Source organism: Leucopleurus acutus, assembly GCF_964270905.1.
Source record: "Leucopleurus acutus genome assembly, chromosome: 1".
NCBI lineage: Eukaryota > Metazoa > Chordata > Mammalia > Artiodactyla > Delphinidae > Leucopleurus > Leucopleurus acutus.
In genome coordinates this window covers 50,375,289-50,401,503 of record NC_139142.1, presented here as the reverse complement: position 1 = coordinate 50,401,503, position 26,215 = coordinate 50,375,289, and positions in this window count along the sequence as shown.

Genomic DNA, 26,215 nt, shown 5'->3' with positions numbered 1-26,215 from the left:
GGCATCAGGTGATAATGATGGATTTTCTTTGCTATTTGGCTTGTGCCACAACAAACCTTAATATTATTTTAGCGATGTGAGTTATTTGGCCTAGAAGGATCAGTCCGTTCAATACAGGCAGAGGTAGTGCTAAAGAATTAGCTGGCTCGGCCTGAGGCAATCAATAGATTGACAAGCTAGCCTTTTTTAAGTCCAAGACCTATTTTATAGGAATATTAAGCTTGCAGTATTCGTACAACAAAGGGACCTGAAGCCTGCACAAAAGGTTTCACAGCTGAAAGCATTCACAGGCCACTTTTATATCTTTAAAGAGGTTCCAGTATACTCAGAACCAGCCCAAGGCAGGAGGGAGGAAGCGCTAAGTAGACACAGCCACTTATCTGAAATAACTATGGACAGGTTTAAAAATACACAAACACAGCCTTGAATATCTAGGAAGGAAAAAAAAGGTACTTTGAATTATCCTGTGGCTGCAGCAACTTCAAACAATGCTCCTATAGCTGCTTTAAAAACATGATGTGAGAAGCAACGTGAGTAAAAGATGAAAACATAATAATGGAGAGGAGCAATATTGGTGCCCTTTCCCCAGGTCTCATGCAGAGTTTTCATTGCCCAGCCCATATGTCCCTGTGTCCGAAGGTGGAAAAGTATTTTAAGTTCAAAGGAAGTTTGCCCTGAGACTGCATAGACCCTCCTGACAAATCATCTTATTATGCGATTCCGGCTGGCTGCAGATGGATTAGAAGGGAAGTGTCAGAGGAAGAGATGTCTGGGATGCAGGTTTGTAGGGGTTTCAGCCTACTCAGAAAGATGCTGCCATTAGCCTCGCGATCAGTCGCTGGGAACTGCTTAAATGCATTTCCCCCACCAAAAGCTAATACGGAACATCAGTCTCTTCAGTCATCAAAGGCTACAGGGGGCCTTGCACTGAAAAAATGAGCTGCTTTCTCAAGAAAAAAAAAAATTCCTCCAGTGGACTCCTTCACTATTATCATGGACTTTCCCATTATGGTGATGTTTATTGCTTTTCCCCTCTCCCAGGTTTTTTAAATGTCCCCTATTGAAAAGCCAGAACCTCATGCAGCGAATTTTGATTAGAAGTTCAAATCATCTCCCTCCTAATTCCAAGCTAGTGTTCAAAGTGTACTGGGATGGAGACCTGTAATTCTTAGCTAGAGCACCATAATATTTCAGACAAAGGATATGGTAAATGATAAAACAGGCAAGAAATCATTCGATTAAAAAAGACAGTGTAAAAAAAAAAAAGTGTGAGCTATTTCCCTCTAGACTACATGAATAGCACTCTTACTGACCCCTCTGGTATCTACGTAGGGTGAAATCGAGCCTTTCCAAGCAATCTGCTGCAAGGCCAATGCCAGGGAAGGCAGCTGGAGGATGAAAATCAGAGCCCGGGAGAAGCAGGCACAGCAGTGAGGAGAAACACTGATTACACCCCAAACCAATGCAAGATGCTGACAGGACTCCGCGGTAGGAAAACCTGGCAACCAAATTGCATCTCCTGAGCCCTGCCCGTCAGTAGGTGTTACTATTCATACATGCAAATCAACAAGCACTGAGCAGAGATTAAAAGAGAGAGGGACACAGAAGATGACAAGAGGAAAAAGATTTCAGCTCAGATCAGAGTGGCAAGCATTATCATAAATATAAAAACTGAAATTCTCCCTCATTCCGGTTCACAGGTGCTTTGCTTTAAGGAAAAAAAGAAAAAAGGTAAACCACAGATTTCTTTAAGTCAAAAAAGCTGCCTAAATTTTGTTCTATCGTTGAACAGCTGTTCTTTCAAATTCTGGCGAAGCCCCTTCAATCTCTGTCTTGATCAGTCTCATTATGCAGTGGGGGCATCTACTAAAAATCTAATTCCAACCTTGAATTTAGTTCATCACTATCCACAGCAATGTCATTATTTATTCTAGTCCATGGATCCCGTCCTGGAAGTGCCTGGGGAACATGTCTGAGGGTAAATACAGCTAAGGGCATGTGCGATGTGCAGAATAATTACTCAGATGCCCAGGTACTATACAGCAGAGAAAACCCCATGAGTAGATTCCTGTTGGCATAGGATTTTTCCATGATGAAGTTAGTGCTTATTCTCCCAGGATGCTTCCCTGAGATGTTAAAACTCTGACTTTTCATTACGGTTATGCACATACGGCATCACTGTAGACCGAATTATCAGCTAATGGGGACAATGTGAAGCGCCACAGCCAACATCAAAAGAGTGTCTTCTCCACCCTGGGGAAGCCAATGATAGGCCAGGAATAGGGTCTGGGCATGAAAGCTCCAGGAATCACTAGAAACACCAGTATGAGAAACATTACCGCCAGCCTGGATAAACTAAAGGGCCATTACCAGTTCCCAGCCCTAACACTCAAATAGAGATGTGTCAGACAGCCAGATTTGTGACCCCCTGACTCAGCCAAGCTCTGGTTTCCCCTGGAATGAAAATAGGCCCAAAATGGGGTCCAAGTTAGATGCTGGATAAGCATCTCCCCTTCCCATTTGGAGAAAAGTACCTCTTTAAACAAGTTGTGTCGATGAGAGCCATTTGACTAGTAAATCTTTTTTTAGGTCTGGAGGCATCCTAGAATGGTGATTAACAGCCCTTCACATTTACCTGATGCTTTCATACACTGATTCATTTATCTCATCCTACCACCTAGAAATTCTCCCATCCAGAAATCTATTGCCATGCCTAATTCACCACCCATAAAATATTCTCTATCATAATTACCATCTTCTGCTTGGTTTTAAAATGTGCTGATTATTTTTGCCAAGGATGTTGAAGTGTCCTAAGTGCTATCAGATCCCTCTTTAGAGCTGAGAAAACAGATCCTAACTAAATAGCTGGAGCAAAGCTCTCATGTTCCCAAAGTTCAGAATTAGTCTTTGATAAAAACCAGATTTGACATTTTGGGGGAGGGGGGTCACTTGTTGAAGTAAAAGAAGCTCCCAGTCACAGAGGAAACGAAGTAGGGTCTTCTCTCACCCAACCGCATCTCGTATTTCCAATTACGTATGTATCCCCACATCCGTTCTAGAGAAGAGTACACCTCACCATCAATAGTAAAAGCAGAGGTATTTTTTTTTAAAGAAGAAAGTCTGAGATAAGTCATGAGGAAAAGAGGATTTCAATTAGGATCCTGATATTAAAGCAGGGAGTAAATGAGGCCAGAATCCCATACCCAAACATTCTTTATGAATGAAATACCTCAAACTTGTCTCCTTCTAGTAGACTCAAAATAAAATTCACCATCATCTAAAAGTTGAAGAATGGATTCTCACATTTAGCATTAGAAAGTTTCTTTTCTCATCTGTTTCCATGAAAAGATGATTTTTCCATCATTCTTCTTGTTGACTTGTTCTGTGACAGTCTTTCTGGATTCATGTCAGAGACATTATCATCCTCAGAAGTAAGCAGTTGCTTTTGTGAGGAATTTAAGTATTCCGTTTTGCACAAATCTTACAGGTCACTGTGGTTGTTTTCAAATAAAAGAATTTCAAATCAAATTCTTTGATACTCCTTCCTTTGGTGGAGCTTAACTCCCCTTCCTGTGTGTGGGCCAAGTGACTCTCTTTTAATAAATAATTTGTAGCAGAAATGATAGAGCATGACCTCCGAGGGTGAGTCATGAACTACACTGAGGCTTCCATCTTGCTCTCTCTGTTGGGTCACTCGCTCTGGGGAAGCCAGCTGCCATGTTGTGAGGACACTCAACCAGCCCCATGGAGAGGTCCATGTGGTGAGGAACTGAAGCCTCCTTCCAACGATCTGCACAAATGTGTCAAGTATGTGAGTCAGCCACCTTAGAAGTAGCTCCTCCAGCTCCATTGAAGCCTGCAAAGGACTGTGGCCCTGGCCACATCCTGACTATAATCTCAGGAGAGACCTTGAGCAGAAGTGCCTAGCAAAGTCCCTTCTGGATTCCTGAACCACAGAAACTGTGTGAGATAATAAATGTTTATTGTTTTATGCCACAAAGTTTTGGGGCAATTTGCTATACAACAATAGATAACTAATACAGTCACCATTATCACTAAAAATGTATAGGTCACCTACCCTGTGTGAGGCATGCACGTAACCCCCGTATGTGTGTGTGTACCGTTTCCTTTCTGAAGAGGTTATGCTTTTTCTTCAATGAAAGTCCCCAATCTTGAGGGAAAGTTTTGAAACAGGAGTCTACAGACTCCACTAAACTCATTTAGAGAAACAGGTTTTCCCCACCCACTCTTTTCTTCACTCTAGAAAGGATTTTGTTTGTCATTTAAAAACAAGTCTTGCTGTTATCATGAGTGTCTTCAGAATCTGATACTGTGCTATATTTATGCTTTGTCCTATTTGTTGCTTTCCAAGTGCAGCTGAGACACAGCAACACTTTCAAATAGCAGGCGAAGAACACAAATTCTTGGAAGAAAGCTGTCACCCGGTTTTATTGGCAGCACAAAACTGAGGTTTTAGCTAACAGGACACATATAAATATTCCTGACGCCTGCTTATTCTGAATGTTATGTCTCCCTGGCTTGTCATTAACAATACAGATCAACACTTTAGACTCCCAAATAGGGAAGGAACACCAATGCCAACAGAATGACAATGCCCATGGATGGCATGGACGATCAGGCAACTATTTAGAAAAGCTTATCTCAGGAACTAACTCTCAGGCAGTGAGCAGAACAGTCTCTTTCATCTGATTTACCTTTTATAGCTGTTTCCATTTTAAGAAGGCCTAAGAAATGTCTGCCTCCCTCTCAACAAATGTTTCTTCTCCTTCTGCACTTGATCCTTGAAAGGTTCCATAGGCTAATGTCCTTCCCATCCAGGAGACTGAGCCATTCCTCACCCCAAACAGAGCCTCTCTCCAGATCACCGGCCAGTGCAGCCACAGGTCAAGGAACTGAGGGCCTGGGCTCCAGCCTTGATACTAACTCCAGAGGGGAGGCAGCCCCCTTGATGTTTTCTGTGCCTGGACATTGGCATTTCAGAATTTAAAAATAAAAAGAAGTAAAGGAAGGAAGGAAGGAAGGAAGGAATTTAAGAAGTTAGGAAGAAGGAAGGGAGGGAGGGAGGAAAACAGATAACAAATAGATCCAAAGAACCCTCAGCTGGGGCTTCCCTGGTGGCGCAGTGGTTGAGAGTCCACCTGCCGATGCAGGGGACACGGGTTCGTGCCCCGGTCCGGGAAGATTCCACATGCCGCAGAGCGGCTGGGCCCGTGAGCCATGGCCACTGAGTCTGCGCGTCCGGAGCCTGTGCTCTGCAACGGGGGAGACCACAACAGTGAGAGGCCCGCGTACTGCAAAAACAAAACAAAAGAAAGAACCCTCAGCTTTCTGTGCTGCTCTTGTTTAGTTCCAAGAAAATGCCATTCAGAGGGTGACATATCAATGCTCAACACTTCTGGCAAGAAGTAGAAGCAGTATGATTCAGCCATTAGACAGCCTGGCTTTGAATCCTGACTTAGCCTTTTCTTGGGTTTGTGACCCTCAGCAAGTAAGCTTTAGGTTATAGGCCATAAAATGGGATGATAGACTGATAGTCCCCATCTCTCAAGTGTATAAGGAGATTTAAATGAGGCTGTATGTGTAAAGCAGTAAACAATACCTGGCACATAGCCTGTGCTCAAGAGATGTTAGCTGTTATTATTTGTATCATGAGTGTATGATTGTGTGGCCAGTGGAGGCTATGTTTCTCAATTAGCCCTCTGGTATAAAGAGCAACCATCCATCTGAGGACTGGAGTGTAGATCTCCCAGCTTTCCTGCTTTCCTGCTTTGCATTACCCTAGAGTCATCTAGAGTAGCAATCACACCGCATTGTTGAACAACAGCCGGGAGTCGAAAGGGGTCTGGGTTAAGGCAGATCACAATTAGAGGGGAGAGTTGGGCATGGAAGACATATAGTTAGTACCACACCAGGTGAATCCAGACACTTGGATGGAAATAAAAGAATGCCGTTGCCTCTGGCTCTAAAACAGCTGGGATCAGCACAGAGAAGAGTAGCACCCTCTCCTTCCCGTGCATATGTTGTACAGATCAAGCTTTCACAACCATGGACAGGTCTTTGAGATGCACTGCCTCCAGGGGTATCAGCCACAGAGATACCCTGGGCGCCCAGGCTGGTTTAGACTCCTACACTCAGGGAGCTGCTGGAACCACAGCCCATCCGCAGACCCCCTCACACCCACACAGACACTTCCGTATGCACTGGATGGAGCAGATGGGGAAAATGAGGCAGGAGACTGGCCACACCATAGCAGGAATCACCATGATTTCCATTGGCCCCTTGACATTCCTTCCCTGCCAAAGCCACTTCTATTTTTTGAGGGTCCCCATAAATTAAAAATAAAGAAATGGGGCTTCCCTGGTGGTGCAGTGGTTAAGAATCAGGGGACACGGATTCAAACCCTGGTCTGGGAAGATCCCACATGCCGTGGAACAACTAAGCCCATGTGCCACAACTACTGACCCTGCGCTCTAGAGCCTGCGAGCCACAACTACTGAAGCCCTCACACCTAGAGTCCATGTCCCACAACAAGAGAAGCCACCTCAACGAGAAGCCCACGGACCACAACGAAGACTAGCCCCCGCTTGCCGCAACTAGAGAAAGCCCACACACAGCAACAAAAACCCAACACAGCCAAAAATAAAATAAATAAAAAATAAATAAATTTTTTTAATAAATAAATGGAAAATTGATGTGGGAAAAAAAAAGCCGATTAGGAAGTCACCTGAAGGACCTAGTCGCTGGGGCACCCGAGAGGCTTGTGAGAGTCTGAGGTTTCTTTATCAGGGACAAAAACTTGTATTCCACAAATAGAGCTATTTCTATATATGAATATGACTAGAAGTAACCCAAAATAGCTGGTATCAGATCATCTTTCCTGTGAGAAAGTTTTAAGGGAGTGGGTGGAAAGGGGAGTGAGCTGGAGACAGAAAGTGGGAAGTGACTGGCCAGGCAGTAGGTCATCATGAGGGGTGTTCTCTACAAAGCAGAAGCCAAAGTGGGATGAACACGCAAGAAATGTAGTAGGGGAAATGCCTATGAGAGCAAATGAGGAGGGAGCCAGAGAGACTTGGAGAACCTCAGAGTACAATGCCGATCTGAGCCTGAGTGAAGGAAGGACAAAAGATTGGATGGAAGCATCTTACACAGCAGTTCTGAGTTCAGCAAGGCCATCGGGGAGTCCCTGAGCCAAAGCTGCCGATCAGAGGAGTCTCGCATCTCCCAGAAACAGCCCCTGCCTCATTTAGTCATTGGTTGGGGGCAGATGAGCGGAAGCATGGCCTTGGCAGAAAATAGTAAACAATACTGTACTATAGACTTGAGAACTTGCTAAGACAGTAGATCTTAAGTGTTCTTAACACACACACACACACACACACACACACACACAAATGATAATTTTGTGAGGTGATGGAGGCGTTAACTATCCTTATTGTAGTAATCATTTCTCAATATATACATGTACCAAATCATCACATTGTATATCTTAAACGTATACAATATTATATATCAATTATATCTCAATAAACCTGGGGAAAAAATAACAATAATAAATCATAAATAAAAATTTTAAAAAAGAAATTTGGGATGGGTTTCAAAGCACAGCAGCTGGGCCCTCTGTCAACTGTGTTTCCCGCAGTCAGGAAACCTGTCCATCAGGGACCTGAGAGGCACATCCCAGGGCTGCCACAGGAAGGGAGGCTGGGAGTTGATAGACCAGTATCGTCTCCTGTGGTGCTAGAACCAGCCCTGCCTGCATCAGCATTAGACAGGTAAGTTTTCAGCACCCCTCATCAGTCCACTAAGAGCCACAAGTTGCTCCAGATCCTATCAGAAGCAAATCCATGAGGACACAATCGGTCAAACAATCTTCCTCAGCCCTTCGCTGTTTTTTTGTTTGGCTTATATCTTGGAATTCCCACCCAGAGCCCCTAGAGGACGTGATCTAGAATACAAAAGATTCTATGGGGAACCTCTATTCTCTCCTTTCTCCCCTCTCCCCTTGGAGCAGCACTAAGCTCTGGGTGGAGGAAGAGGGAATGGCCTCTGAGGCTGTCATATCAGGTAGATCAAGACTCAGGTGGACAACCATGGATGGGCAAGGGAGAGTGTACGTTTGGGAAGCCAAAAGGAATTTTCTTCTATTTCATAACTTTGCCTGGTATCTACCTAGACGTGGGACGAGGGAATTACATCATCTGTGATAGCATTTACCTAGATTTCACTTTCCAAAGAGAACTCGTTCTCTTCAATTTCTCCTGGCTCTCAGCTCCTCAGGAGACAAAGGGTGAAAGAGGGTCTCCCTCTGACCCTCAAGTGAGCCTCATTTGCCAGGAAAAGGGGCCCTGGCTCCCTCTGACAAAGTTGACTAAGAAAGCTATTTATTGGCAAATAACTGTTTTCAGCTCCCTAATGACCATTATGAGGCTCTTTGGGTACCTGGTAAGACTGTGCTTAACTCAAGAGGTGCATTAACAAAGTCAAAAGGAAAGTAAAGCAGGCAGTCCTAAAGGACTTGCTTTGACAAAGAGCATCTCTGCAGGTCTTATTTCATTTTAAAACATCCTTGAAGAAATTTGCTATGTGCTCTATAATGTTTCTAAATTATAACAGGAAATATAGTCATAAATTATATCCAGATCATATTTATATGTTTTAACATTCAGAGGATTAATGCAGCCAGAGAGGCAAAAAGAAGAATAAATAGATAAATAAAATAGATAACCAATGAGTACCTACTGTATAGTTCAGGGAACTATACTCAATATCTTATAATAACTTATAATGGAAGAGAATGTAAAAAAAACTCTGAAACTAACACATTGTAAATCAACTATATTTCAATAAAATTTTTTTAAAAATAAAAGTTAACACTAAAAAAAAGAATAAGTAACTCTACCTGGAGAGTAAAATAATTAAAACAATATTCCCCCAAACAGAAAAGGAAAGTGGGAGGGACTTAATTGTGCTATTTTTGTATTAATTTTTTCTTTTAAAGGTAAGATTTTATATATAAATAGACAGATATTATATGTAAATAAAATAATTTCTTCTTCAAACATACATAGGAATTTGGCTGGGTTATTTTTTTCTGTACTCTATAATAGAGTTGTACTTGTTTTGCATTTATTCCTGGGACCCAAGAGATATGTTACAGTTACTGCAGAAATTATTTATCCCATGTATTTGTTAGGTTTGAATATTCATCTATTCTTGAATAGCAGACTGATTGTGACATTGAAATCCTGCATAATATTTTTAAAGATGCTGCTTAATAACTAAACTTAATATACATTCAAAACAGCATCTAAGCAGCAATAGTTCCTTCACTCCTACCTTGCTTCCTGCTCCAATGTAAGTCAAGTGGTGGGATTAGCCCTCTCCCTCCTTACCCATTTGTGTTAAACTCTTCCCTGGGCTGGGGAACACATCAGCCCAGCCACCTCTCACTTCTTAAACTGAACTGGCATGAGAAAAGGAAGAAGAATTTATGAAAGCCTATTGTGTGCCTAGCATTGCACTGGATCAGTGTTTCTTAACCTTTTTTTCATTACTGATCCCCTTAAGGAGAATTTTTAGACATTTTTTTTCTAATCATTCCCCTCCCCCATTAATGTTTAATACCACAAATATACTCTATATCTGTTTATGTACTGTATGAATATCTGTGCTTTATACACAAAAGTATAAAGCATTTTTGTTCCCTAAGAGCCAGTTTTTACTCCCTTCGGGGTTGATATTATTCCCACTGAGAATGATATACTAGACGCTCCACATAAGCCATTTAATTTGATTTGAGGCAGCATAGTATCAAAATTAAAGTATAAATCTGAGCCAGATTGACGGGATTCAAATCTGAGCATTACCACTTCTCAGAGGTATGACCCTGGACAGTTAACGTCAATGTGCCTCAGTTTCCTCATCTGTAAAATGGGAATGATAATAGCATGCAATTAAGAAGATCATGTGCAGGCTAACTTAGTTAATATATCAATAAGTATACAGTGTTTAAAACAGTGCTTAGCACAGAGTAAGCACTATACAAGTGGTTGCTGTTTTATTAGCAAATCCAAGAACACTATAATATCAGTATTATAAGTATTATAAAGCCTATTTTAAAAAAGAAGAAACATATATTCAGAGGAAGATAAAATAACTGGCCTAAGTCCACAAGGTTGGTAAAGGCAGAGGCTGGGACTGAAGCCCAGATCTTCAAGACACCAAAATAGGCATTTTCTGTCTATATCACCTCCATTATACAGTAGTCCCGCCTTGTCTCCGGTTTCCCCTTTTGCAATTTCAGTTATTCATGGCCAACCATGGTCTGAAAATATTAAATGGAAAATTTTAGAAATAAACAGTTCATAAGTTTTAAATTGTACACTGTTCTGAGCAACATAATGAAACCTCGTGCCATCCTGCTCCTTCCCGCCCTGGACGTGAAACATCCCTTTATCTAGCAGATCTCCCCACACACCCACCCCACCCCCCAACCCCCGTTAGTCACTTAGTAGCTGTCTTGGTTATCAGACGGTTGTCATGGTATCAACCATGCTTGTGTTCAAGTAACCCTTATTTTACTTAATAATGGCCCCTTCAAAGCACAAGAGTAGTGATGCCAGCAATTCAAATATGCCAAAGAGAAGCCATGAAGTGCTTACTTTAAGTGAAACGGTGAAATTTCTCAAAATATAAAGAAAGAAAGAGAATCGGATGCTGAGGTTGCTACGATCTATGGTAAGAGTGAATCTTCTATCCATGAAATTGCAAAGAAGAAAAAAGAAATGTGCACAAGTTTTACTGTTGCACCTCAAACTGAAAAAGTTACAGACACAAGGTGTGATAACTTTAAACTTTATCATAGGTATATATGTATAGGAAAAAACATAGTATATACAGGGTTCAGTACTATCCATGGTTTCAGGCATCCACTGGGGAGTCTTGGAACATATCCCATGTGGATAAGGGGTGGGGAACTACTGCACCATGAAACTCACAAACGATACATCTGAAAAACTCCAATCAGTGCTTCCCATTGAATGCAAACCATTAACAATATACTCTCCTGCCTTCCACCTCCAATATTTTTAAAAAGCACATACATCACTCCTTTAAACACTAAGAGACAGTGTCTTAGTCCATTTGGGCCACTGTAACAAAATACCATAGACTGAGTGTCTTATAAACAATGGAAATTTACTTCTCACAGTTCTGGAGGCTGGGAAGTCCAAGGTCAGGGTACCAGCATGTTCAGGTTCTGGTGAGAGCCTTCTTCCAAGTTGCAGACTATGGACTTCTGGTTTTGTCCTCACAGGATGGAAGGAGTGAGGGATCTCAGTGGGTTATCTTTTCTAAGTACACTAATCCCATTCATGAGGGCTCCACGCTCATGACCTAATCACATCCCAAAGGCCCACACACTAACACCATCACATTGAGCATAAGAACTTCAACATGAATTTTGGAAGGACACAGACCATAGCACAGTGCCTTGACCAGTCTCCCCATTAGACAGTAGTACTTTCCCCAGCAAAGGACACTGAGTTTGCTCCTTCCATTGTAGGACCAGGGAGGCCATTTGGTGTCATGCAAAGTATCCTAGTCTAGGAATCAAGAAGCTCCTCCCAGCCCCGGGTCCACCACGCTGTGATGTTGGGCTCATTACCCTCTTCTCTGGTCCTTGGTGTCCCCATTTGTTCTTTGAGCCAAGCCAGCTCTACAAACTCCACAATTGTCGGACCACAAAGCTAAAGTGAGGGGTGGGACTTGTGACAGGCATAAGCCCAAGACCACGTGAGTCTGCATTTTACCCACGCCTACTCATCAAGCCCACCCCAAAGCCAAGATAAGCAAGCACAAACCTTCTGCCACAGCTCCAAGAATGCAGTGCCATGTCCTTGGGCCTCTGACCCTCCCCCCAAGTCATGTAAATAAGAGGGACGCTCCATCCCCATCCCCGCCCCACAGCAGACCAGCCGAGTGTGTAAAAGAAGTCTAAAATATCTCATTACCAGATCTGGCCCCCCCCCCCACCAAAGACACCACACTTCCTTAACTTGAAATGGTTGAGGACGGATTAACAAAGTGCCATTACATATTACATATTAACAAAGTGCCATTACATATTAACATTAACAAAGTGCCATTACATATTAACAAAATGGTGGTTTTATGTATTTTTTAACATATTTATTGGACTATAATTGCTTTACAATGTTGTGTTAGTTTCTGCTGTATAACACAGTGAATCAGCTATATGTATACATATATCCCGATATACCCTCCCTCTTGAGCCTCCCTCCCACCCTCCCTATCTCACCCCTCTAGATGCTCACAAAGTACCCAGTTGATCTCCCTGTGCTATGCAGCTGCTTCCCACTAGCTATCTATTTTACATTTGGTAGTGTATATACGTCACTGCTACTCTCTCACTTCGTCCCAGTTTACCCTTCCCCCTCCCCATGTCCTCAAGTCCATTCTCTACATCTGCGTCTTTATACCCGACCTGCCCCTAGGTTCTTCTTGACCTTTTTTTTTTCTTTTTTTTTAGATTTATATATGGGTTAGCATACTGTATTTGTTTTTTCCTTTCTAACTTACTTCACTCTGTATGAAAGACTCTAGGTCCATCCACCTCACTACAAATAACTCCATTTTGTTTCTTTTTATGGCTGAGTAATATTCCATTGTATATATGTGCCACATCTTCTTTATCCATTCATCTGTCCATGGACACTTAGGTTGCTTCCATTTCCTGGCTATTGTAAATAGTGCTGCAATGAACATTGTGGTACATAACTCTTTTTGAATTATGGTTTTCTCAGGGTATATACCCAGTAGTGGGATTGCTGGATCATATGGTAGTTCTATTTTTAGTTTTTTAAAGAACCTCCATACTGTTCTCCATAGTGCTGTATCAATTTACATTCCCACCAACAGTGCAAGAGGGTTCCCTTTTCTCCACACCCTCTTCAGCATTTATTGTTTGTAGATATTTGGATGATGGCCATTCTGACCTGTGTGAGGTGATAACTCACTGCAGTTCTGATTTGCATTTCTCTAATGATTAGTGATGTTGAGCATCATTTCATGTGCTTGTTGGCAATCTGTATATCTTCTTTGGAGAAATGTCTATTTAGGTCTTCTGCCCATTTTTGAATTGGGTTGTTTGTTTTTCTGATATTGAGCTGCATGAGCTGCTTGTATATTTTGGACATTAATCCTCTGTAGGCTGCTTCATTCGCAAATATTTTCTCCCATTCTGAGGGCTGTTTTTTCGTCTTGTTTATGGTTTCCTTTGCTATGCAAAAGCTTTTAACTTTCATTAGGTCCCACTTGCTTATTTTTGTTTTTATTTCCATTTCTCTAGGATGTGGGTCAAAAAGGATCTTGTGATTTATGTCATAGAGTGTTCTGCCTATGTTTTCCTCTAAGAGTTTCAGAGTGTCTGGCCTTACATTTAGTTCTTTAATCCATTTTGAGTTCATTTTTGTGTATGGTGTTAGGAAGTGTTCTAATTTCATTCTTTTACATATAGCTGTCCAGTTTTCCCAGCACCACTTATTGAAGAGGCTATCTTTTCTCCATTGTATATTCTTGCCTCCTTTGTCAAAGATAAGGTGACCATATGTGCATGGGTTTGTCTCTGGGCTTTCTATCCTGTTCTATTGATCTATATTTCTGTTTTTGTGCTAGTACCATACTGTATTGATTACTGTAGCTTTGTAGTATAGTCTGAAGTCAGGGAGCATGACTCCTCCAGCTCCGTTTTTATTTCTCATGATTGCTTTGGCTATTCAGGGTCTTTTGTGTTTCCATACAAATTGTGAAATATTTTGTTCTACTTCTGAGAAAACCACCATTGGTAGTTGGAAAGGGATTGCATTGAATCTGTAGGTTGCTTTGGGTAGTATAGTCATTATCATAATGTTGATTCTTCCACTCCAAGAACATGGTCTATCTCTCCATCTGTTTGTACCATCTTTAATTTCTTTCATCAGTGTCTTATTGTTGTCTGCATACAGGTCTTTTGTCTCCTTAGGTTGGTTTATTCCTAGGTACTTTATTTTTTTTGTTGCAGTGGCAAATGGGAGTGTGTCCTTAATTTCTCTTTCAGATTTTTTTATCATTAGTGTATAGAAATGCAAGAGATTTCTATGCATTAATTTTGTATCCTGCTACTTTAACAAATTCATTAATTAGCTCTATTAGTTTTCTGGTAGCTTCTTTAGGATTTTCTATGTATAGTATCATGTCATCTGTAAGCAATGGCAGTCTTACTTCTTTTCCAATTTGGATTCCTTTCATTTCTTATTCTTCTCTGATTGCTGTGGCTAAAACTTCCAAAACTGTGTTGAATAATAGCGGTGAGAGTAGACAACGTTGTATTGTTCCTGATCTTGGAGGAAATGGTTTCAGTTTTTCACCATTGAGAATTATGTTTGCTGTGCGTTTGTCGTATATGGCCTTTTTTATGTTGAAGTAGGTTCCCTCTTCACCCACTTTCTGGAGAATTTTTTAACATAAATGGTGTTGAATCTTATCCAAAGCTCTCTCTGCATCTATTGAGATAATCATATGGTTTTTATCTTTCAATTTGTTAACATGGGGTATCACATTGATTGATTTGCGTATATTGAAGAATCCTTGCATCCCTGGAATAAACCCCACTTGATCATGGTGTATGATCCTTTTAATGTGTTGGATTCTGTTTGCTAGTATTTTGTTGAGGATATTTGCATCTATGTTCATCAGTGATATTGGCCTGTAGTTTTCCTTTTTTGTGACATCTTTGTATGATTCTGGTATCAGGGTGATGGTGGCCTCATAGAATGAGTGTTCCTCCCTCTGCTATAATTTGGAAGAGTTTGAGAAGGATAGGAGTTAGCTCTTCTCTAAATGTTTGATAGAATTCACCTGTGAAGCCACCTGCTCCTGGGCTTTGGTTTGTTGGAAGATTTTAATCACAGTTTCAATTTCAGCGCTTGTGTTTTTTCTGTTTACGTTTTCTATTTCTTCTGGGTTCAGTCTCAGAAGGTTTTGCTTTTCTAAGAATTTGTCCATTTCTTCCAGGTTATCCATTTTATTGGCATATAGTTGCTTCTAGTAATCTCTCATGATCCTTTGTATTTCTGCAGTGCCACTTGTAGCTTCTCCTTTTTCATTTCTAATTCTGTTGATTTGAGTCTTCTCCCATTTTTTCTTGATGAGCCTGGTCAATGGTTTATAAATTTTGTCTATCTTCTCAAAGAACCAGCTTTTAGTTTTATTGATCATTGCTATTGTTTCCTTCATTTCTTTTTTTTTCTTATTAGTCATCAATTTTATACACATCAGTGTATGCATGTCAATCCCAGTCCCCCAATTCATCACACCACCACACCCATCACCCCACGGCTTTCCCCGCTTGGTGTCCATACATTTGTTCTCTACATCTGTGTCTCAATTTCTGCCCTGCAAACTGGTTCATCTGTACCATTTTTCTAGGTTCCACATATATGCATTAATATATGATATTTGTTTTACTCTTTCTGACTTACTTCACTCTGTATGACAGTCTCTAGATCCATCCACGTCTCAACAAATGACCCAGTTTTGTTCTTTTTTATGGCTGAGTAATATTCCATTGTATATATGTACCACATCTTCTCTATCCATTCGTCTGTCGATGGGCATTTAGGTTGCTTCCATGACCTGGCTATTGTAAATAGTGCTGCAATGAACATTGGGTTGCATATGTCTTTTCGAATTGTGGATTTCTCTGGGTATATGCCCAGTAGTGGGATTGCTGGATCACATGCTAATTCTATTTTTAATTTTTCAAGGAACCTCCACACTGTTCTCCATAGGGGCTGTATCAGTTTACATTCCCATCAACAGTGCAAGAGGGTTTCCTTTTCTCCACACCCTCTCCAGCATTTCTTGTTTGTAGATTTTCTGATGATGCCCATTCTAATAGGTGTGAGGAGATAGCTCATTGTAGTTTTGATTTGCATTTCTCTAACAATTAGTGATGTTGAGCAGCTTTTCATATGCTTCTTGTCCATCTGTATGTCTTCTTTGGAGAAATGTCTATTTAGGTCTTCTGCCCATTTTTGGATTGGGTTGTTTGATTTTTTAATACCAAGCTGCATGAGCCATTTATATATATTGAAGATTAATCCTTTGTCCATTGATTTGTTTGCAAATATTTCTTCCCATTCTGAGGGTTGTCTTTTCATCACGTTTATGGTTTCCTTTTCTGTGCAACAGCTTCTAAGTTTCATTAGGTCCCATTTGTTTATTTTTGTTTTTATTTCCATTACTCTAGGAGGTGGATCAAAAAAGATCTTGCTGTGATTTATGTCAAAGAATGTTCTTCCTATGTTTTCCTCTAAGAGTTTTATAGTGTCCGGTCTTACATTTAGGTCTCTAATCCATTTTGTGTTTACTTTTGTGTATGGTGTTAGGGAGTGTTCTAATTTCATTCTTTTACATGTAGCTGTCCAGTTTTCCCAGCACCACTTATTGAAGAGATTGTCTTTTTTCCATTGTACATCCTTGCCACCTTTGTCATAGATTAGTTGACCATAGGTGCATGGGTTTACCCCTGGGCTTTCTATCTTGTTCCATTGATCTATGTTTCTGTTTTGGTGCAGTACCATATTGTCTTGATGACTGTAGCTTTGGAGTATACTCTGAAGTCAGGAGGTCTGATTCCTCCAGCTCCATTTTTTTCCCTCAAGACTGTTTTGGTTATTCAGGGTCTTTTGTGTCTCCATATAAATTTTAAAATTTTTTGTTCTAGTTCTGTAAAAAATGCCATTGGTAATTTCATAGGGATTGCACTGAATCTGTAGATTGCTTTCGGTAGTATAGTCATTTCCACAGTATTGATTCTTCCAATCCAAGAACATGGTATATCTCTCCATCTGTTGGCATCACCTTTAATTTCTCTCATCTGTGTCTCATAGTTTTCTGCATACAGGTCTTTTGTCTCCCTACATAGGTTTATTCCTAGGTAATTTATTCATTTTGTTGCAATGGTAAATGGGAGTGTTTCCTTAATTTCTTTTTTAGATATTTCATCATTAGTGTATAGGAATGCAAGAGATTTCTGTGAATTAATTTTGTATCCTGCAACTTTACCAAAGTCACTGATTATCTCTAGTAGTTTTCTGGTGGCATCTTTAGAATTCTCTATGTATAGTATCACGTCACCTGCAAACAGTGACAGTTTTACTTCTTTTCCAATTTGTATTCCTTTTATTTCTTTTTCTTCTCTGATTGCCGTGGCTAAGACATCCAAAACTATGTTGAATAATAGAGGTGAGAGTGGATATCCTTGTCTTATTCCTGATCTTAGAGGAAATGCATTCAGCTTTTCACCATTGAGAATGATGTTTGCTGTGGGTTTGTCGTATATGGCCTTTATTATGTTGAGGTAGGTTCCCTCTATGCCCACTTTCTGGAGAGTTTTTATCATAAATCTGTGTTGAAATATGTCAAAAGCTTTTTCTGCATCTATTGAGATGATCATACGGTTTTTATTCTTCAGTTTGTTAATATGGTGTATCATATTGATTGATTTGCATATAAAGAAGAATCCTTGCATCCCTGGGACAAATCCCACTTGATCATGGTGTATGATCCTTTTAATGTGTTGTTGGATTCTGTTTGCTAGTATTTTACTGAGATTTTTGCATCTATGTTCATCAGTAATATTGGTCTGTAATTTTCTTTTTTTGTAGTATCTTTCTCTGCTTTTGGTATCAGGGTGATATTGGCCTCATAGAATGTGTTTGGGAGTGCTCCTTCCTCTGCAGTTTTTTGGAAGAGTCTGAGAAGGATGAGTGTTAGCTCTTCTCTAAATGTTTGATAAAATTCACCCGTGAATCCATCTGGTCCTGGACTGTGGTTTGTTGGAAGATTTTTTTTTTTTTTTTTTTTTGCGGTACGTGGGCCTCTCACTGCTGTGGCCTCTCCCATTGTGGAGCACAGGCTCCAGACGCACAGGCTCAGCGACCATGGCTCACGGGCCCAGCCGCTCTGTGGCATGTGGGATCTTCCCGGTCCAGGGCACGAACCCTTGTCCCCTGCATCGGCAGGCAGACTCTCAACCACTGAGCCACCAGGGAAGCCCTGGAAGATTTTTTTAATCACAATTTCAATTTCATTACTTATGAGTGGTCTGCTCATATTTTCTATTTCTTCCTTGTTCCATCTTGGAAGGTTATACTTTTCTAAGAATTTGTCTATTTCTTCCAGGTTGTCCATTTTATTGGCGTAGAGTTGCTTGTAGTAGTCGCTTAGGATGCTTTGTATTTCTGTGGTGTATGCTCTAACTTCTCCTTTTTCATTTCTAATTTTATTGATTTGAGTCCTCTCCCATATTTTCTTGATGAGTCTGGCTAATGGTTTATCAGTTTTGTTTATCTTCTCAAAGAACCAGCTTTTAGTTTTATTGATCTTTGCTATTGTTTTCTTTGTTTCTATTTCATTTATTTCTGCTCTGATCTTTATGATATCTTTCCTTCTGCTAATTTCAGGTTTTGTTTGTTCTTCTTTCTCTAGTTCCATTAGGGGTAAGGTTAGATTATTTATCTGAGATTTTTCTTGTTTCTTGAGGTAGGCTCGTATAGCTATAAACTTCCCACTTAGAACTTCTTTTGCTGCATCCCATAGGTTTTGGATTATTGTGTTTTCATTGTCATTTATTTCTATGTATTTTTTGATTTCCTCTTTGATTTCTTAAGTGACCTCTTGGTTATTTAGTAACATAGTGTTTAGCCTCCATGTGTTTGTGTTTTTTACATCTTTTCCCCTGTGATTCATTTCTAATCTCATAGCGTTGTGTACAGAAAAGATGCTTGATATGATTTCAATTTTCTTAAATTTACTGAGGCTTGATTTGTGACCCACGATGTGATCTATCTTGAACAACGTTCCATGTGCACTTGAGAAGAAAGTGTAATGTGCTGTTATTGGATGGAATGTCCTATAAATATCAATTAAATCTATCTCGCCTATTGTGTCATTTTTAGCTTCCGTTTCCTTACTTATTTTCATTTTGAATAACATGTCCATTGGTGTAAGTGAGGTGTTAAAGTCCCCTACTATTATTGTTACTTTCGATTTCTTCTTTTACAGCTGTTAGCAGTTGCCTTATGTATTGAGGTGCTCCTATGTTGGCTGCATATATATTTATAATTGTTATATCTTATTCTTGGATTGATCCCTTGATCATTATGTAGTTTCCTTCCTTGTCTCTTGTAACATTCTTTATTTTAAAGTCTATTTTATCTCATATGAGTATTGCTACTCCAGCTTTCTTTTGATTTCCACTTGCATGGAATATCTTTTTCCATCCCCTCACTTTCAATCTGTATGTGTCCCTAGGTCTGAAGGGGTCTCTTGTAGACAGCATATATATGGGTCTTGTTTTGGTATCCATTCAGCAAGACTGTGTCTTTTGGTTGGAGCATTTAATCCATTCACGTTTAAGGTGATTATCAATATGTATGTTCCTATGACAATTTTCTTAATTGTTTTGGGTTTGTTTTTGTAGGTCCTTTTCTTCATTTCTGTTTCCCATGTAGAGAAGTTCCTTTACCATTTGTTGTAGAGCTGGTTTGGTGGTGCTGAATTCTCTTAGCTTTTGCTTGTCTGTAAAGCTTTTGATTTCTTCACCAAATCTGAATGAGATCCTGCCCGGGTAGAGTAACCTTGGTTGTAGGTTCTTCCCTTTTGTCACTTTAAGTATATCATGCCACTCCCTCTGGCTTGTAGAGTTTCTGCTGAGAAATCAGCTGTTAACCTTATGGGAGTTCCCTTGAATGTTATTTTTCTTTTTTGCCTTGCTGCCTTCAATAATTTTTCTTTGTCTTTAATTTTTGCCAGTTTGATTACTATGTGTCTTGGCGTGTTTCTCCTTGGGTTTATCCTGTATGGGACTCACTGTGCTTCCTGGACTTGGGTGGCTATTTCCTTTCTCATGTTAGGGAAGTTTTTGACTATAATTTCTTCAAATATTTTCTTGGGTCCCTTTTCTCTCTTTTCTCCTTCTGGGACTCCTACGATGCAAATGTTATTGTGTTTAATGTTGTCCCAGAGGTCTCTTAGGCTGTTTTCATTTCTTTTCTTTCTTTTTTCCTTATTCTGTTCCACAGCAGTGAATTCCACCATTCCATCTTCCAGGTCACTTATCTGTTCTTCTGCCTCAGTTATTCTGTTATTGATTCCTTCTAGTGTAGTTTTCATTTCATTTATTTTATTGTTCATCTCTGTTTGTTTGTTCTTTAATTCTTCTAAGTCTTTGTTAAACATTTCTTTCATCTTCTTGATCTTCTCCATTCTTTTTCCGAGGTCCTGGATCATCTTCACTATCATTATTCTTAATTCTTTTTCTGGAAGGTTGCCTATCTCCACTTCATTTACTTGTTTTTCTGGGTTTTTTTCTTGTTCCTTCATCTGGTACATAGCCCTCTGCCTTTTCATCTTGTCTATCTTTCTGTGAATGTGGTTTTTGTTCCACAGGCTGCAGGATTGTAGTTCTTCCTGCTTCTGCTCTCTGCCCTCTGGTGGATGAGGCTATCTAAGAGGCTTGTGCAGGTTTCCTGATGGGAGGGAGTGGCGGTGGATAGAGGTGGCTTCTTCATTTATTTCTGATATGATCTTTATGATTTCTTTCCTTCTGCTAACTTTGGGGGGGGGGTTGTTCTTCTTTCATTAATTGCTTTAGGTGTACATTTAGGTTGTTTGAGATTTTTCTTGTTTTGTGAGGTAGGATTGTATTGCTATAAACTTCCCTCTTAGAACTGCTTTTGCTGCATCCCATACATTTTGGGTTGTCATATTTTCACTGTCATTTGTTTCTAGCTATTTTTCTATTTCCTCTTTGATTTCTTCAGTTATCTCTTGGTTATTTAGTAGGATATTGTTTAACCTCCATGTGTTTGTATTTTCTACAGTTTCTTCCCTGTAATTTATATCTAGTCTCATAGCGTTGTGGTTGGAAAAGATACTTGATATAATTTCAATTTTCTTAAATTTACCAAGGCTTGATTTGTGACCCAAAATATGATCTATCCTGGAGAATGTTCTGTGTGCACTTGAGTAGAAAGTGTATTCCTTGTTTTTGGATGGAATGTCCTATAAATGTCAAAAAAGTCCATCTTGTCTAATGTGTCATTTAAAGCTTGTGTTTCCTTATTTATTTCATTTTGGATGATCAGTCCATTGGTGAAAGTGGGGTGTTAAAGTCCCCTACTATAATTGTGTTACTGTCAATTTCCCCTTTTATGGCTGTTAGCATTTGCCTTATGTATTGAGGTGCTCCTATGTTGGGTGCATAAATATTTACAATTGTTATATCTTCTTGGATTGATCCCTGGATCATTACATAACATCCTTCTTTGTGTCTTGTAATAGTCTTTATTTTAAAGTCTATTTTGTCTGATATGAGAATTGCTATTCCAGCTTTCTTTCGATTTCCATTTGCATGGAATATCTTTTTCCATCCCTTCACTTTCAGTCTGTATGCATCCCTAGGTCTTAAGTGGATCTCTTGTAGACAGAATATATCTGGATCTTGTTTTTGTATCCACTCAGCCAGTCTACATCTTTTGGTTGCAGCATTTAATCCATTTACTTTTAAGGTAATTATCCATATGTATATTCTTACTACTATTCTCTTAATTGTTTTCGGTTTGTTTTTATAGGTCTTTTCCTTCTCTTGTGTTTCCTGCCTAGAGAAGCTCCTTTACCATTTGTTGTAGAGCTGGTTTGGTGGTGCTGAATTGTCTTAGCTTTTGCTTGTCTGTAAAGGTTTTAATTTCTCCATCAAATCTGAATGAGATCCTTGCTGGGTAGAGTAATCTTGGTTGTATGTTTTTCCCTTTCATCACTTTAAATATGTCCTGCCACTCCCTTCTGGCTTGCAAAGTTTCTGCTGAAAGATCCACTGTTAACCTTATGGGGATTCCCTTGTTGTTTTTCCCTTGCTGCTTTTAATATTTTTTCTTTTTATTTAATGTTTGATAGTTTGATTAATATGTGTCTTGGCGTGTTTCTCCTTGGATTTATCCTGTATGGGACTCTGCACTTCCTGGACTTGAATGACTATTTTTTTCCCATGTTAGGGAGGTTTTCAACTATAATCTCTTCAAATATTTTCTCAGTCCCTTTCTTTTTCTCTTCTTCTCCTGGGACCCCTATAATTTGAATGTTGGTGAGTTTAATGTTGTCCCAGAGGTCTCTGAGACTACCCTCAGTCAGTTCTTTTCATTCCTTTTTTCTTTATTCTGCTCTGTAGTAGGTATTTCCACTCTTTTATCTTCTAGGTCACTTATCCGCCCTTCTAACTCAGTTATTCTGCTATTGATTCCTTCTAGAGAATTTTTAATTTCATTTATTGTGTTGTTCATCATTGTTTATTTGCTCTTTAGTTCTTCTAGGTCCTTGTGAAATGTTTCTTGTATTTTCTCCTTTCTATTTCCAAGATTTTGGACTATCATTACTCTGAATTCTTTTTTAGGTAGGCTGCTTATTTCTTCTTCATTTGTTTGGTCTGGTGGGTTTTTACCTTGCTCCTTCATCTGGTGCATATTTGTCTGTCTTCTCATTTTGTTTAATTTGCTGTGTTTGGGGTCTCCTTTTCACAGGCTGCAGGTTCATAGTTCCCGTTGTTTTTGGTGTTTGCCCCCAGTGGGTGAGGTTGGTTCAGTGGCTTGTGTAGGCTTCCTGGTGGAGAGGACTGGTGCCTATGTTCTGGTGGGTGGGTCTGGATCTTGTTTTTCTGGTGGGTAGGGCTGCATCCAGTGGTGTGTTTTGGGTTGTCTGTGAACTTAGTATGATTTAAGGCAACCTCTCTGCTAATGGGTGGGTTTGTGTTCCTGTTTGGCTAGTTGTTTGTCATGGGGTGTCCAGCACTGGAGCTTGCTGGCCGTTGGGTGGAGCTCGTCTTAGCATTGACACAGAGATCTCTGGGAGAGCTCCTACTGATTGATATTACGTGGGGCTGGGAGGTCTTTTGTGGTCCAATGCCCTGAACTCAGCTCTCCCTCCTCAGAGGCTCAGACCTGACACCAGGCCAGAGCATCAATACCCTGTCAGCCACATGGCTCAAAAGAAAAAGGAGAAAAAAAGAAAGAAAAGCAAAAAAAGTTGAAATTTAAAAAAATAAATTTTTTATTAACATTAAAAAATATTAATAATTTTAAAAAAGAGCAACCAAACCAATAAATCCACCAGTGATAACAAGCACTAAAAAGTAAGCTGAGATAAACATAAAAATCAGAAACAAATCAGTCGCAGACAGCAAACCCCAAGTCTACAGTTGTTCCCAAAGTCCACCACCTCAATTTTGGGATGATTCGTTGTCTATTCAGGTGTTCCACAGATGCAGGGTACATCAAGTTGATTGTGGGGATTTAATCTGCTGCTTCTGAGGCTGCAGGGAGAGATTTCCCTTTCTCTTCTTTGTTCACACAGCTCCTGGAGTTCAGCTTTGCTTTTGGCCCAGCCTCTGTGTTTAGGCCTCCCTCTGGTGTCTGTTCCCCACCCAGATAGGAGGGGGTTAAAGCAGTGGCTGATTAGGGTTCTCTAGCTCACTCAGGCCACAGAGAGGGAGGGGTACGGTACTCATAATTGGAATGTGAGGTGACCCTGTGGCGGCAGAGGCCAGCATGACGTTGCAACAGCCTGAAGCATGCCATGTGTTCTCCTGGGGAGGTTGTCCCTGGATCATGGGACCCTGGCAGTGGCGGGCTGCAGAGGCTCCCAGGAGCATGTGTATAGTGACCTGTGCTTGCACACAGGATTCTGGGTGTCTGCAGTGGCAGCATTTGTGTTTCATGCCCAGGTCTGGGGTCCAAGCTGATAGCCGAGGCTCGCACCCTTTTTGAAGCTTGTTTAGGCAGTGCTCTGTCTTCTGTGGGCAGATGGGGAAGGAATCCCCTCTCCTTGCGCACACCAAAACAATGGTCTCTTGCCTCTTAGACAGGTCCAGACCTTTTCCTGGACTCCCTTCCAGCTAGCCGTGGCGCACTAGCCCCCTCTGGCTGTGTTCATGCAGCCAACCCCGGTCCTCTCCCTGGGATCTGACCTCCAAAGCCCGAGCCTCAGCTCTCAGCCCCTGCCCTCCCCCAGCAGGTGAGCAGACAAGCCTCTCAGGCTGGTGAGTGCTGGTTGGCACTGATCCTCTGTGCGGGAATCTCTCCGCTTTTCTCTCTGCACCCCCATTGCTGCGCTCTCCTCTGTGGCTCTGAAGCTTCCCCTCTCCTGCCCAACCCCCATCTCCATCAGTGAAGGGGCTTCCTAGTGTGTGGAAACTTTTCCTCCTTCTCAGCTCCCTCCCAGAGACGCAGGTCCCATCTCTATTCTTTTGCCTCTGTTTTTTCTTCTTTCTGTTGCCCTACCCAGGTACATGGGGAGTTTCTTGCCTTTTGGGAAGTCTGAGGTCTTCTGCCAGCATTCAGTAGGTGTTCTGTAGGAGTTCAGTATTTTTGATATGATGCAAAAAAGTGCTTATGGCCTACAAACGTCTTAGAGTGACCACCAGGCATTTGATTTATATTAACATTGAGTAATACTGGAATAGTTATGTGCATGTGGTTTTGAGTCCTTTTTTTTAAACTTACATTCCATTGTGAACACCTTCCCATTGTTTAAAACCATGATTTTTTTTAATGGCTTTATATTCTATCATACGGGTAAGCAAGCCATCAGTTATTTAGTCATTTCTCTCCTTGGAGCACTAAATTGTTTTGTTTTGTTTTGGGTTTTTTTGTATTCTATATAAAGCTACCAGAACAGTCTTGTACATAGATTTTTTTTTGCGGTACTCAGGCCTCTCACTGTTGTGGCCTCTCCCGCTGCGGAGCACAGGCTCCGGACACGCAGGCTCAGCAGCCATGGCTCACAGGCCCAGCCACTCCGCGGCATGTGGGATCTTCCCAGACCGGGGCACGAACTCATGTCTCCTGCATCAGCAGGCGGACTCTCAACCACTGCGCCACCAGGGAAGCCCTGTACATAGATTTTTGCATGAACCTCTTATTGTTTCCACAGAATAAATTCATAGAAGTGCAATTACAGAGTCAAAATAGGTGAATGTTTTCAAGGTTCTTGAACATAGTGTCAAATTACCCAATAGAAAGATAATGCCACCAGCAGTACACTAAAGCCCCTATGTGTTCAGTTTCCTCGTGTGTAAAATGGGGATAATAGTGTGTACCTAATAAAGTCATTGTGCTGGTTAAATTAGTTAATTTAAGTGTTTAAAATAGTGCATACACTCTTGTCACCTACACTATTGTGTAGTTGTGTAGTTTTCAAAATATTCTCCAATTTGCTAGGTTAAAAAATAATATATCGCTGCTTTAATTTCTATTTCTTTGACTATTATTGGGATTGAAGACACCTCCATATATATTTCTTCTTTTGTGAAGTATTTGGTCATGTCTTTTGCTAATAAAAGAAGAACTTTCAAAAAGATCCCCCTAATAATGCCCTTTATATTACATCCTAGTTAATGATTCTTAAAGCTGCTGGACATTTTTTTAACACATCTTTGAAGCTCAAAAATTCAAACAGGTCCTAACTTTTTATTACTCAGCTTTTGTTTTATAGCAATTATCACTTACTTTCCTGAAAGGCCTACAGAAAAAAAAAACTATCAGAGGTTGACTTTTTAATGTCCTTCTGCATTAACCACAGGTGAATCAGCCTAGATGTTGTCATCATAAGAACACTTACCATGTTATTTAACTGAAAGAACTGTATGGAAATAGTTAAAAGCATCGTGCAAAGAGACAAATCCTTCTCCCAAAACTCCCAAACAGCCAGACTCTCCATGTTTCTTCGTTGTGGACCACCAGTCACCCCAATAACCTAGGAGAACTCCTGGAAGAATTTATTCAAAAGGCAGATCCAAGGCCCCTCCTCAGACCTCCAAACTTAGGATCTTGGATGACTGGGCCCTAGAATCTGCTTATGTCACAAGCTTCTTGAGTGATTTTCTGGGAGTCACAATGCTAAAGTACGTCTAGTTTGCCAAATCACGTGGTTTGTAATGTCTTACAAAGCATAATCAAACCAAAGGTATGGTAGAAGATTTAGTAGATACCTGCCATCACTATGTAGGTATCTACTAAATTTAAAGCATTATTATTTCTAGTAAGTGTGGATCTCCTACTAATTTCTTAACTGATCAACA